Source organism: Octopus sinensis, linkage group LG1, assembly GCF_006345805.1.
Source record: "Octopus sinensis linkage group LG1, ASM634580v1, whole genome shotgun sequence".
Classification (NCBI taxonomy): domain Eukaryota; kingdom Metazoa; phylum Mollusca; class Cephalopoda; order Octopoda; family Octopodidae; genus Octopus; species Octopus sinensis.
The window spans coordinates 210,519,593-210,532,092 of NC_042997.1; the positions used below are offsets into that span (position 1 = coordinate 210,519,593).

Genomic DNA, 12,500 nt, shown 5'->3' on the forward strand with positions numbered 1-12,500 from the left:
TTAGTGGCATTTCATCAGTCTTTACGTTCTGAGTTCAAATTCCGCTGAGGTCGACTTTACCTTTCATCCTTTCGGGGTCGATAAATTAAGTAGCAGAGAAATACTGGGCTCAATATGATCAATTAATCCCCTGCCCCAAAATCTCAGGCATTGAGTCTTTAATAAAAAGGATTATTATTATTATTATTATTATTATTATTATTATTATTATTATTATTAGCATGGTGGGTAAAATGCTTAGTGGTGTTTCATCTGTTTCTATGCTCTGAATTCAAATTCCCCTGACGTCGATTTTGCCTTTCTCACCTTTCAGGGGTCGATAAAATGAGTACCAGCCAAGCAGTGGGGTCAATGTAACTGACTACACCCCACTCCACTTGCTGGCCTTGTGCCATAATTTGAAAGCAATCAAGTGAGCAATGAGCAGGCTGCATCGTTAGCACACGGAACAAAATGCTTCGTGGCATTCTGCCCAGTTTTATGTTCTGAGTTCAAATTCTGCCAAGGTCAACTTGCCCCTCCGCTCAAAAGTAGTTGGCCTGGTGCCAAAATCTGGATCCGTTATTATTACAACTACTACTATCAGAGTAGCATTTTTTCCTTATTAATGAAATATTGTGTTTGAATTTTCAAGATTAAGATATGAGAGAGAGAAGGAAAGAGAAAGAGAGAGGGAGAGAGAAAGAGAGACTGAGAGAGAAAGAGAGAGAGAGAGGGATGGAGAAGAGGAAGAAGAATGTTTGAATATGTAACTCACAAGAAAAGAGCCCTTCAGTGGGTTGGAGGCTAGTTGAAAGGGGACATAGTTTTATGTTGGTGTTGGGTCCCTTTTGATGAAATTTTCTACAAATCCCCATCAAATGGTGTAGATTCTGACTATACTGAAATTTGTTGAGAAGAAATCTTTCCAGAGGGGTGGGGAGAGGGGTTCCAGGAAAGTTCACACAAGTTGGCTTTGTTTCCTCCTAACTTTCAGAAAAATGGGTATTTTTAAATGAAGTTTGCTGCAGATGCTTTCGAAAGTGTGTAAATTACGAATATGCTGAGACCCCATTTCGGTCATGGCTGACCCTGGGATTGCACCTAGAAAGTTACCCTCCGAGGCATAAGTCTGGGCAAGGTTGTTTATGGAAGACCAGCAGTCACCCATGTATACCAGCCTCCTCTCTCCACGACACTGGTGTTATCCAAGGGAAAGCCAAAAGGGGCCGATACAGCTTGGCACCTTTGATGTCGCAACTCATTTCTACAGCTGAGTGAACTGGAGCAACGTGAAATAAAGTGCCATGCAGCCCAGTCTGGGATTCGAACTCACAACCTCACGATTCTAAGCTTGATGTCATAACCACTGAGCCATGCGCCTTCACATATTACGAATATAATAGAATTTTATATTCTTTTATTTGTTTCACTCATTTGACTGCAGCCATGCTGGAGCACCACCTTTAGCCGAACAAACTGACCCCAGGACTTGTAAGCCTAGTACTTATTTTATCAGTCTCTTTGCCGAACTGCTAAGTTACAGGGACATAAACACCAGCATTGGTTGTCAAGCAATAGTGGGGAGATAGACACAAATACATGCACACACACACACATATATATATATATATATATATATATCATCATTATCATCATCATCATCGTTTAGTGTCCGCTCTCCATGCTAGCATGGGTTGGACGGTTCAACTGGGGTCTGGGAAGCCAGAAGGCTGTGCCAGGCCCAGTCTGATCTGGCAATGTTTCTACGGCTGGATGCCCTTCCTAACGACGGGCTTCTTTCAGTTTCCACCTACCAAATCCACTCACAAGGCTTTGGTCATCCCAAGGCTATAGTAGAAGACACTTGCCCAAGGTGCCACGTAATGGGACTGAACTCCCCCCCGGAACCATGTGGTTGGTAAGCAAGCTACTTACCACACAGCCATGCCTGTGCCTATGTAAATAAAGAAGAAAAAAACTGGTGGCTTTGCATTCATACAAACTGGACACACATCACAGACATCCACAAAATAAAACTTTAAATTTCAAAAAAAAAAAATTGTGATGTGGGTCAGGAATCCATGAGAATTTTCTGAAACTACTTTCCTCCTCATCATCATCTTCATCATCGTTTAACATCTGTTTTCCATGCTGGCATGGGTTGGATAGTTCGACTGGGGTCTGGGAAGCCAGAGGCTGCACTAAGTTCCAATCTAATTTGGCAATGTTTCTACAGCTGGATGCCCTTCCTAATGCCAACCACTCTAGGAGCGTATTGGGTGCTTTTTACGTGCCACTGGCACAGGTGTCAGACGAGCTGGCATTGGCCACGATCAGATGGTGCTTTTTACGTGCCACCAGCACGGAAGCCAGTCAAGGTGGCACTGGCATCGGCCACGTTTGGATAGTGCTTTTTTACATGCCACTGGCACAGGGGTCACGACTACAATTTCCTTTTGATTGGAAAAATGCTTTCACCCCAAATTCTGATACAATTGGAATCTATACCATATGAAACATATTTGTAGAACATGTCATTTAAAAAAATTCATTTTTTTCGGAAGTTATGAGGAAACAAAGTCAAGGGATGAGGGCACATTTGTGTAGGTATGCCAAAAGTTTTAACATGTAAGCCATTTTTTTTCTTTTTAAAAAGGAAACTATAAAAAGAATGATAATAAGATAGAAAGATAAATACTTACAGGGGAAATAAGGATCTAAAATATCTCCAAAAATCAAAAGCAGATCGTCAGAAACCAACTCTCGGATAATACAGCCATGTAAATGTTATTATTATTATTATTAACAAAAACTGTTGCTTCTTTTCTTTTGTAAAGCTGTTAACTCAAGCAGAAGCTCAAAACTGTGGACACAACGTCTGGAGAGGCTAATCAGAGTTTGGTGACTACAGAATTTAAATCAATCCTATTTTGTGAAAACCTACAGGTATGTCAGAGAGAGAGAGAGAGAGAGAAAACATATTTTATAGGAGTGGGCTAGAAAGGAGAGAGGGGAAAAAAAGTAACACAGACAATAGCAGATGTGGACAAAAAGGACGAGAATAGATTTTTACAATGTCAACAGGATATCATAGAAGGAAGTGAAATCCTTAAAAAAGCTTTTCAGTCTTTGGTTTCCTTAAAACGAACACAACTATTATCTTAAGACAGTGGTTTGCATTACCTATTCATGACAACACATTTACTGTCATTCATATAAATTTATATATATATTTATATATATAATAATAATATAATACCAGGCAGTGGCTCTCATGGCTTCTGATCTTAACTGATTGGAAGTGTTATCATGTACATTGTTCTGTCTTGGTATAAAAGATGGGCTACAGCAAATATTCTGCTCAATACCACAGATTTGCTCGTCAGTTGTTTGACCGTAACCAGTTGAGCATGTCCTTTAGTGGCTGACGATATGTGCATCTCTGATCACGAGCAGAAGTAGTGGGGGAGCATCATAGCCATGTGTTGAGAAGGATTCTTTGGGGTTTGAATAATTCACCTCTGGAGACATGGGTGGTTTTTTCAACATCCTTAGACAACCCTTATTCAGGGACTGTTTGAGCGGGATGGGCTACTCAACCTGAAGAAAATTCTAACTGGGCCCCACCTGCAAGGTCATGTGCAGTTTATCTTGATATGAGATCACCATGTCGCGCACATATGGTTGTGATGCATGTGCCTAGTGTGCTCTTATCAGACGGGTAGTCATGATGGGTATATTGGGCTTCGTATATTTTACCCCAGTGTCACTTTGATGGCATGAACTGCTCTCTTACTCAATAATAATAATAATAATATGAGGGAATATTATTCGAAACTTACAAGGAAAAATTCAATTTAGAAATACTAAATCAAATTTCACAAAATATAATATATATATCTCTTTTACTCTTTTACTTGTTTCAGTCATTTGACTGCGGCCATGCTGGAGCACCGCCTTTAATCGAGCAAATCGACCCCGGGACTTATTCTTTGGTAAGCCCAGTACTTATTCTATCAGTCTCTTTTGCCGAACCGCTAAGTGACGGGGACATAAACACACCAGCATCGGTTGTCAAGCAATGCTAGGGGGACAAACACAGACACACACATGCAAATATATATATATACATACATATATACGACGAGCTTCTTTCAGTTTCTGTCTACCAAATCCACTCACAAGGCTTTGGTTGGCCCAAGGCTATAGTAGAAGACACTTGCCCAAGATGCCACGCAGTGGGACTGAACCCGGAACCATGTGGTTGGTAAGCAAGCCACTTACCACACAGCCACTCCTGTGCCTATATATATAATATATATATATATATATATATATATATATATATATATATATATAAATAAATAAGGATAAGATCGTTAATTTAAATATTGATCTTATCAAGTGGTCAGTATGGGAATAAAAACCTTCAAAGGTAATAATTATTATTAAAATAATAATTTAGGGTATCTAAGGGATACCACCACGCTGGAAATAGCAGCCAAACCACATTAAATGAAGATCTAGTGGTATCTCTTAGATACAATAAATTATAATATATATATATATATCAAACTAAAGTTATAGAACAAACAAATGCAAGGTCATCCGCATAACATTTCATAATTCGAACATTTAATCATAGAATATACATTTAGACATCACGGAAGATGGAACATAATTCATCTGTACAGGCATATAAGAAAGTGCGAGAAAAAAGTTCATCACGGTTTAGAGTTAATACTTTAGCGATTCAGAAAAATATATTTTTTTTAAAAAACATTACAACACCTAGAAAGTAAAAATATAATATAAAGTAATATATAAAAATATATAGGTATATAAAAATATATATATATATTTCTTTACTACCCACAAGGGGCTAAACACAGAGGGGACAAACAAGGACAGACAAAGGGATTAAGTCAATTACATCGACCCCAGTGCGTAACTGGTACTTAATTTATCGACCCTGAAAGGATGAAAGGCAAAGTCGACCTCGGCAGAATTTGAACCCAGAACGTAACGACAGATGAAATACGGCTACGCATTTCGCCCGGCGTGCTAACGTTTCTGCCAGCTCGCCGCCTTGTTAAAAATATATATAGGAAGCATATAAAAAATATATAATATATATCATGTAAATAAAATAAAAGCTCATCGATTAGAAATCTTATTAAATAATTATTCAAGTAAGAGAAGCCTTATAGTTAAAAAAGAGGAAACCATATTTACTTAATTCCTATGGCCATTTTAGGGGTGTATTATTATGTTTAAAACACTAGGGTGCATCAAGATAATACCTCCTTCGTCAGGGGAAAAAAATATAGAGAGACAGACATCATCACGTACCAGGCTAGCACAATATTGTGTGCTTTCCTATTGAAGCATTCATGCTCGGATAAGCCCAAAAGAAAGAATTAAAGCAGTAAAAAAATGTCTTGGTGATTCTCTACTAATCCTGGCAGCTGACACGTCTGCATCATTCAGGTGACAACCCTTCAACCCATGGGGCTGTTTGGGTAGTCGTTGCTGATGAGGGTTTAATGAGGTTGGAATGTAATCCCTACCTCAATCTCTTTTTAGTCACCTTTTACAAGATGCAGAGTAAGCACTGAGTCTGTTCTTTGCCTTGTTAGTCCCCTCATAATGCAAAATGAAATGTTTTGCTCAAGAACATAACACACCACCCAGTCTGAGAATTGAACCCATGTCCTGGCAATCACGACTGCCACACCGAACCACTAGGCAACATGCCAATAAATAATATAAAATAATTTTTATGGCAGGAGATCGGGGCCTTTGGAGATACGCTATTATTGAGAAGACCCGGCAAATAACGTGAGAAGGAAACCACGCATGTCCAGCCCTGTTAAAAATACTCCTGATGCATCGGGTGATATGATATGCTTGAGAAGACCTGTTGAGTCAAGTAAAACCAATATCGTAGCTGGGGCTGGTGGACCCTGGCTGGCTCCCGTGCCAATGTCATGTAAAAGGCACCATCCGAACATGGTCAATGCCAGGTCCGCCTGACTGGCCCCTGTGCCGGTGGCATTTAAAAAGCACCATCCAAAAGAGTTTGTTGTCAGGCCCACCTTACTGGCCCCTGTGCTGGTGGCACAAAGAAAGTACCTACTACACTCTCAGAGTGGTTGGCGTTAGGAGGGACATCCAGCTGTAGTAAAACTGCCAGATCAGATTGGAGCCTGGTGCAGTCTTCTGGCTCGCCAGACCTCAGTCAAACCATCCAACCCATGCTAGTATGGAGAACGGACATTAATCAATGATGATGATGATGATGAAGAGATTGAAATATTGGGAAGAAGGACAAAGAGAGGAGAAGTGAGAATAAGTTACTGAATGCCATTGACCTTTGACCAAAATAGATTTGGCTCAATTAGACATTGTATTAAGAAAGAAGGGATTGATGGTGATGGTGGAGGGTGATTGGACAGAGATAAAAATAGAAGTTGAAAACCCACTCCTAATTTTTATAACTGTGTGTGTGTTGTGTGTGTGTGTGTGTGTTACTAAGTACCTTTTATATCTGTGCCAGGTCAAATATATCATATAGTGTTACAGGTCTGTTGTATGTGAAGAGAATAGTGACCGTTTGTGGCCAGACGTGACGAAGTGAAGACAACTAGATCATGATGTCTGCAAGCCAACAAGCTGTGATGGTTCCACTGCCATATGGGCTGGCTCCTAACCAATCTCTCCCATCTGGCCAGAGACAGGCACTGCACAGTAACAGCACTGTTGTGGCTTGTAACACACTTTAGGAAAATGAATTAATCTAGAACCATCGAGGTGTTAAGAAATGAATAGGTGCATGTGTGTGCATACATACAAATATATGTATATATATATATATATATACACACACATAAACACACATGTGTATACCGTATGTGTACCCATGCATGTATATACATATATATACATATGTATGTAGATGTGTATGTGTGCATCTATACATCATCATAATGCATATTTCCGTGTGTGTGTGTGTGTGTGTGTGCATACAAATATATATATATATATATATATATATATATATATACACACATAAACACACGAGTGTATACCGAATGTGTACCCATGCATGTATGCACATGTGCATGTATATGCATATATATACATATGTATGTAGATGTGTGTGTGTGAGTGTGTGTGTGCATGAGTGTGTGTGTGTATGTGTGCGTGAGTGTATATGTGTGCGTGAGTGTGTGTGTATGTGTGTGAGTGTGTGTGCATGAGTGCGTGTGTGTGTGTGTGCGTGAGTGTGTATGTGTGTGCGTGAGTGTGTGTGTATGTGTGTGAGTGTGTGTGCATGAGTGCGTGTGTGTGTGTGTGCGTGAGTGTGGTATGTGTTTGCGTGAGTGGTGTGTATGTGTGTGAGTGTGTGTGCATGAGTGCGTGTGGGTGTGCGTGAGTTGTATGTGGTGTGCGTGAGTGTGTGTGTATGTGTTGAGTGTGTGTGCATGAGTGCGTGTGTGTGTGTGTGCGTGAGTGTGTATGTGTGTGCGTGAGTGTGTGTGTATGTGTGTGAGTGTGTGTGCATGAGTGTGTGTGTGTATGTGTGCGTGTGTGTATATGTGTGTGCGTGAGTGTGTGTGTATGTGTGTGAGTGTGTGTGCATGAGTGTGTGTGTGTGTATGTGTGCGTGTGTGTATATGTGTGTGCGTGAGTGTGTGTGTATGTGTGTGAGTGTGTGTGCATGAGTGCGTGTGTGTGTGTGTGCGTGAGTGTATATGTTGTGCGTGAGTGTGTGTGTATGAGTGTGTGTGCATGTGCGTGTGTGTGTGTGTGTGCGTGAGTGTGTATGTGTGTGCGTGAGTGTGTGTGTAGGGCGTGAGTGTGTGTGTATGTGTGTGAGTGTGTGTGCATGAGTGCCTGTGTGTGTGCGTGAGTGTGTATGTGTGTGCTGTGAGTGTGTGTGTGTGTGCATGAGTGTGTGTGTGTATGTGTGCGTGTGAGTGTGTGTGTATGTGTGTGAGTGTGTGTGCATGAGTGCGTGTGTGTGTGTGTGTGCGTGAGTGTGTATGTGTGCATGTGTGTGTGTATGTGTGTGCTGTTATCATTTGACATCCCTCTTCCATGCTGGCCTAGTTTGGATGACTATTTGACAGGGCCTGACAAGTTGGCAGGGGCCGTGCCGCTAAGCTCTACTGTATGTCGTGCCGTGGGGTTCTTACGACTGGATGCCCCTCTCGCTGCCAACCACTTTACACACGGACTTCACCATGCAGCTCGCAAGACTAAAAAGAAAGAAAAAATAGTTGCTTTGACGGGGTGGGGGGAGGCGGCCATGTGTCAGGTGTTGATAGGAACAGGTACGGGGGAGGGATGGCTACCCTGTATGAGTGAAGGGGAAGAAGGATTGGGATGGAGATGAACGGGGAGATGAAGTTTCAGATCCCTCTCGAGGATTGTAGAGTTGGGGTTAGGCTAAGGAATGTGTGGGTGTGTATCTGTACAGAGAGAGAGAGAGAGAGAGAGAGAGAGAGAGAGATGGATAGGTGGAAAGAGAGATGGATAGGTGGAGAGAGAGAGAGAGAGAAGCTAGAATAACATATTAATTAGCAAAGCAATATTCATAATTAAATTAAAAACACCATTTGATGAAAAAGCAGCACCATTTTCTTCAGCAAAACTCTACAATAATTTTCACGGAGAGAAACAGGTAAAAAAAAGAAAAAGAAAAAAAAAGAGAGAGAGAGAGTCAGAAATAGCGGAATATAATTGTGGATCTATAAAAGTTTATTGATCTTTCTTCAATCTGTTCAGTTATTAATATTTAGAATACTACGATACTGAAAAAGAAGTCAACGAAATCATGGAATTCTTGCAAAAATAGAAGTGGGGCGGAATAGCAATTGTTTGGGATTGTCAGAAGCATCTTAGAGATGATGATGATGAGGAGGATACTGCTGATGATGATGATGCTGATGGCAGCAAGATGGCAGAATTGTTTATATGCAGGATGAAATGCTTAGCAGTATTTTGCCAGTCACTATGTTCTGAGTTCAAATTCTGCCAAGGTTGACTTTGCCCCTTTCATCCTTTTGGGGTCGATAAAGTAAGTACCAGTTGATGTAATTAATTCAACCCCTCCCCCCAAAATTGCTGCCCTTGTGGCAAAATTTGAAACCATTCTTCTTCTTATTATTATTTGTCTGTCCTAGTTTGTCCCCTCTAGGTTTAACCCCCTGTAGGCAATAAAGAAATAAATTGCTTTTATTAAGGTGGTGACCTAGCAAAATCGGTAGCATTTTGTCTATTTGTTTCGGTCATTTGACTGTGGTCATGCTGGAGTACCACCTTTAGTCCAACAAATCGACTTCCCAGGACTTATTCTTTGACAGACTTATTCCATTGGTCTCTTTTGCTGAGCTGCTAAATTATGAGGGACATAAACACACCAGCATCAGTTGTCAAACAATGAGGGGCGGGGAACAAACAGACACACACACACACACATAAATATGTGTGTGTATATATATATATAGGCGCAGGAGTGGCTGTGTGGTAAGTAGCTTGCTTACCAACCACACAGTTCCGGATTCAGTCCCACTGCGTGGCACCTTGGGCCGACCAAAGCCTTGTGAGTGGATTTGGTAGACGGAAACTGAAAGAAGCCCGGTGTATATATATATATATATATATATATAATATAATATATATATGTATATATATATATATATATATATATATATATGTATATATATTGTGTTGGTTTGTTTGTGTGTCTGTGTTTGTCTCCCCACCATCGCTTGACAACCGATGCTGGTGTGTTTACGTCCCCGTTACTTAGCAGTTCGGCAAAAGAGACCGATAGGATAAGTACTAGGCTTACAAAGAATAAGCCCTGGGGTCGATTTGCTCGACTAAAAAGGCGGTGCTCCAGCATGGCCGCAGTCAAATGACTGAAACAAGTAAAAGAGAGAAAATAAAAGAGAAATATAGTGAGAATTTACAAAAATACAAAAGATTAAGATGTAAACAACAAACAAGTATATTAGTTTAACGCTGGGGAAGTGAGAAAGTCTTTTACGTTTCGAGCGTATGCTCTTCAACAGAAAGGAACACAGAAAGAAACAGGGAGAGATTTTAAAAAAGGTTGGTGGCTAAAAACGCAACAGAAGACAATAAAACATTGAGACAGAGAGATGATACAAAGGAGGACAGGAGAAACAACAATTAGAAGGACAGGCATAAAAAAAAAAAAAAAAAAGGATCATTCGTGGCCTTCTTTCCTCAGTCAAGTCCCAGAAGTCATAACTGCTTTGGGCAGTTACACTTGAGACAGTTCGATTTGGTTGCCCCTAAAAAAGTCTAAGCTAAGAGCATTAGCCCTTTTTGTAAAATATATATATATATATAGTTGAAAGATAAGGAATTTGGGAAAACAAATTTCCAAATCAATCAGGTAAAACCCTTCAGCATTATATTAATCTAAATATCGTACCTTGGGGTCTTATTTACATTATATTTATATATTCATCTATAAATATACAAAGTATCTGATAAAGCCAGTATTAATTCATTTTTGGGGATCAATCGATATGCACATATTGATTAATCCCCCAAAATTGAATTATATATATATAATATATAATATATATATATAGAATATATATATATATATATACTACCACACATACAATAAATAATATTACAAACCTCATTGAAGACAGCAAAATCCTATGAAAGTACGGGTTACTTATTACTTATACAAAGAATGTTGGGCATTACATTGATACTCAACTGCAAGGTAACTATATAAACTGTGGTTTGTTTTTATATTATATATATATATATATATATATATATATATTATATATATACACATACTCTTTACTCTCTTTTACTTTTTTCAGTCATTGACTGCGGCCATGCTGGAGCACCACCTTTAGTCGAGCAACTCGACCCCGGGACTTATTCTTTTTGTAAGCCCAGTACTTATTCTATCGGTCTCTTTTTGCCGAACCGCCAAGTGACGGGGACGCAAACACACCAGCATTGGTTGTCAAGCAATGCTAGGGGAACAAACACAGACACACAAACATATATGACAGGCTTCTTTCAGTTTCCGTCTACCAAATCCACTCACAAGGCATTGGTCGGCCCGGGGTTATAGCAGAAGACACTTGCCCAAGATGCCACACAGTGGGACTGAACCCAGAACCATGTGGTGGTTAGCAAGCTACTTACCACACAGCCACTCCTGCATCTATATATATATATAATATATATATATATATATATATATATATATATATATTATTTATCATAATAAGATGAGAAAATAGAGAGGTAGTTAAATTATTATTTATTAATTAAAAAATTGACAAACATCTCTTACACTGTTTCAATTGAGACCTTCAGAAAATTAATTAATAAGATTAAAAATTATTGGAAAATTGAATCCCTTCAGAGGTGGTTTAAGATATACAAAATAGGGGTTCAATTCCTCCATGTTGGGTAAACAGCTCCCATCTTCTCTCTGTTTACTTGTCCTGTTTTCCATTTTTTCTCGTTGTTTACATATTTAACTTGTTTGTTTACATATTTCATGTTATTTGCACCATTAGTGATGTCCTGTACCTATATATGCATGTGTGTGTGTGTGTATATATATATATATATATAAATATATATATATATATATATTGGCCGTTTGCCAGCTCTGGCCGTTTGCTCGTGGCCGTTTGCCAGGTGGCACGTAAAAAACATCCACTACACTCGCGGAGTGGCTGGCGTTAGGAAGTGCATCCAGCCGTAGAGACACTGCCAGATCTGACTGGGCCTGACGAAGCCTTCCAGCTTCACGGACCCCAGTTGACCCGTCCAACCCATGCTAGCATGGAAGGCGGACGCTAAATGATGATGATGATGATGATGATGATATTTATTATTTAATTGAACGCGAAGCATCCATTTCCAAGTAAGTGTGTGTGTGTGTATATATATATGTATGCATGCATGTATTTCACTTTTAATAGTTTCACTATGTATATACGATATACATAGTGAAAGTGTTAACAGTGAAACTATTAAAACTGAAAGTATTATCTCACATTACAATAGAGAGGGTATTGTTTCACTTTTGATATGTAAATACTGAAATATTGTAAGAGATAAGAGATTGCTCTGGGCTTGCATTAGGAAGTTGGAAATTGTTTTGGCCCATGACACTGCATGGACCCTAAGTAAGGCATGGGTAAAATTTGAATGAAATCGGTTGCGTAATTATCGAGTTTTAGTGATGCACATACATAGAGACAGACACACATTCTCAGTTATATATATATATATGTATATATACACACACACACACATATGCACATTTTATATATATATATATATATATATATATATATAATAAAAGCAATTAAGATTCAAGTCAATTCTAATGAATTTACTTGAATGCAGTACTTAACTTAGATGCACCGGAAAACTATATGGTGTTAACCATACAGTAATGTGGGGTGATTATAAACGAGAAAGAA

General features: G+C 39.3%; 1 protein-coding gene across 3 annotated transcripts in view; it reads right to left on the minus strand.

The window, feature by feature from the left end:
- LOC115211733 overlaps window positions 1-12,500 on the minus strand; it is a 104,400-nt gene that overhangs the window by 38,749 nt on the left and 53,151 nt on the right. Inside the window, exon 1 of one of the 3 annotated variants that reach the window (XM_036509133.1) lies at window positions 2,685-2,886. The exons of the other annotated variants lie outside the window; for them this stretch is intronic. The gene's annotated coding sequence lies outside the window, so the exon portion shown is untranslated. Of the gene's footprint in view, window positions 1-2,684; window positions 2,887-12,500 lie in introns of those variants that run through there. 3 annotated transcript variants of the gene reach the window in all.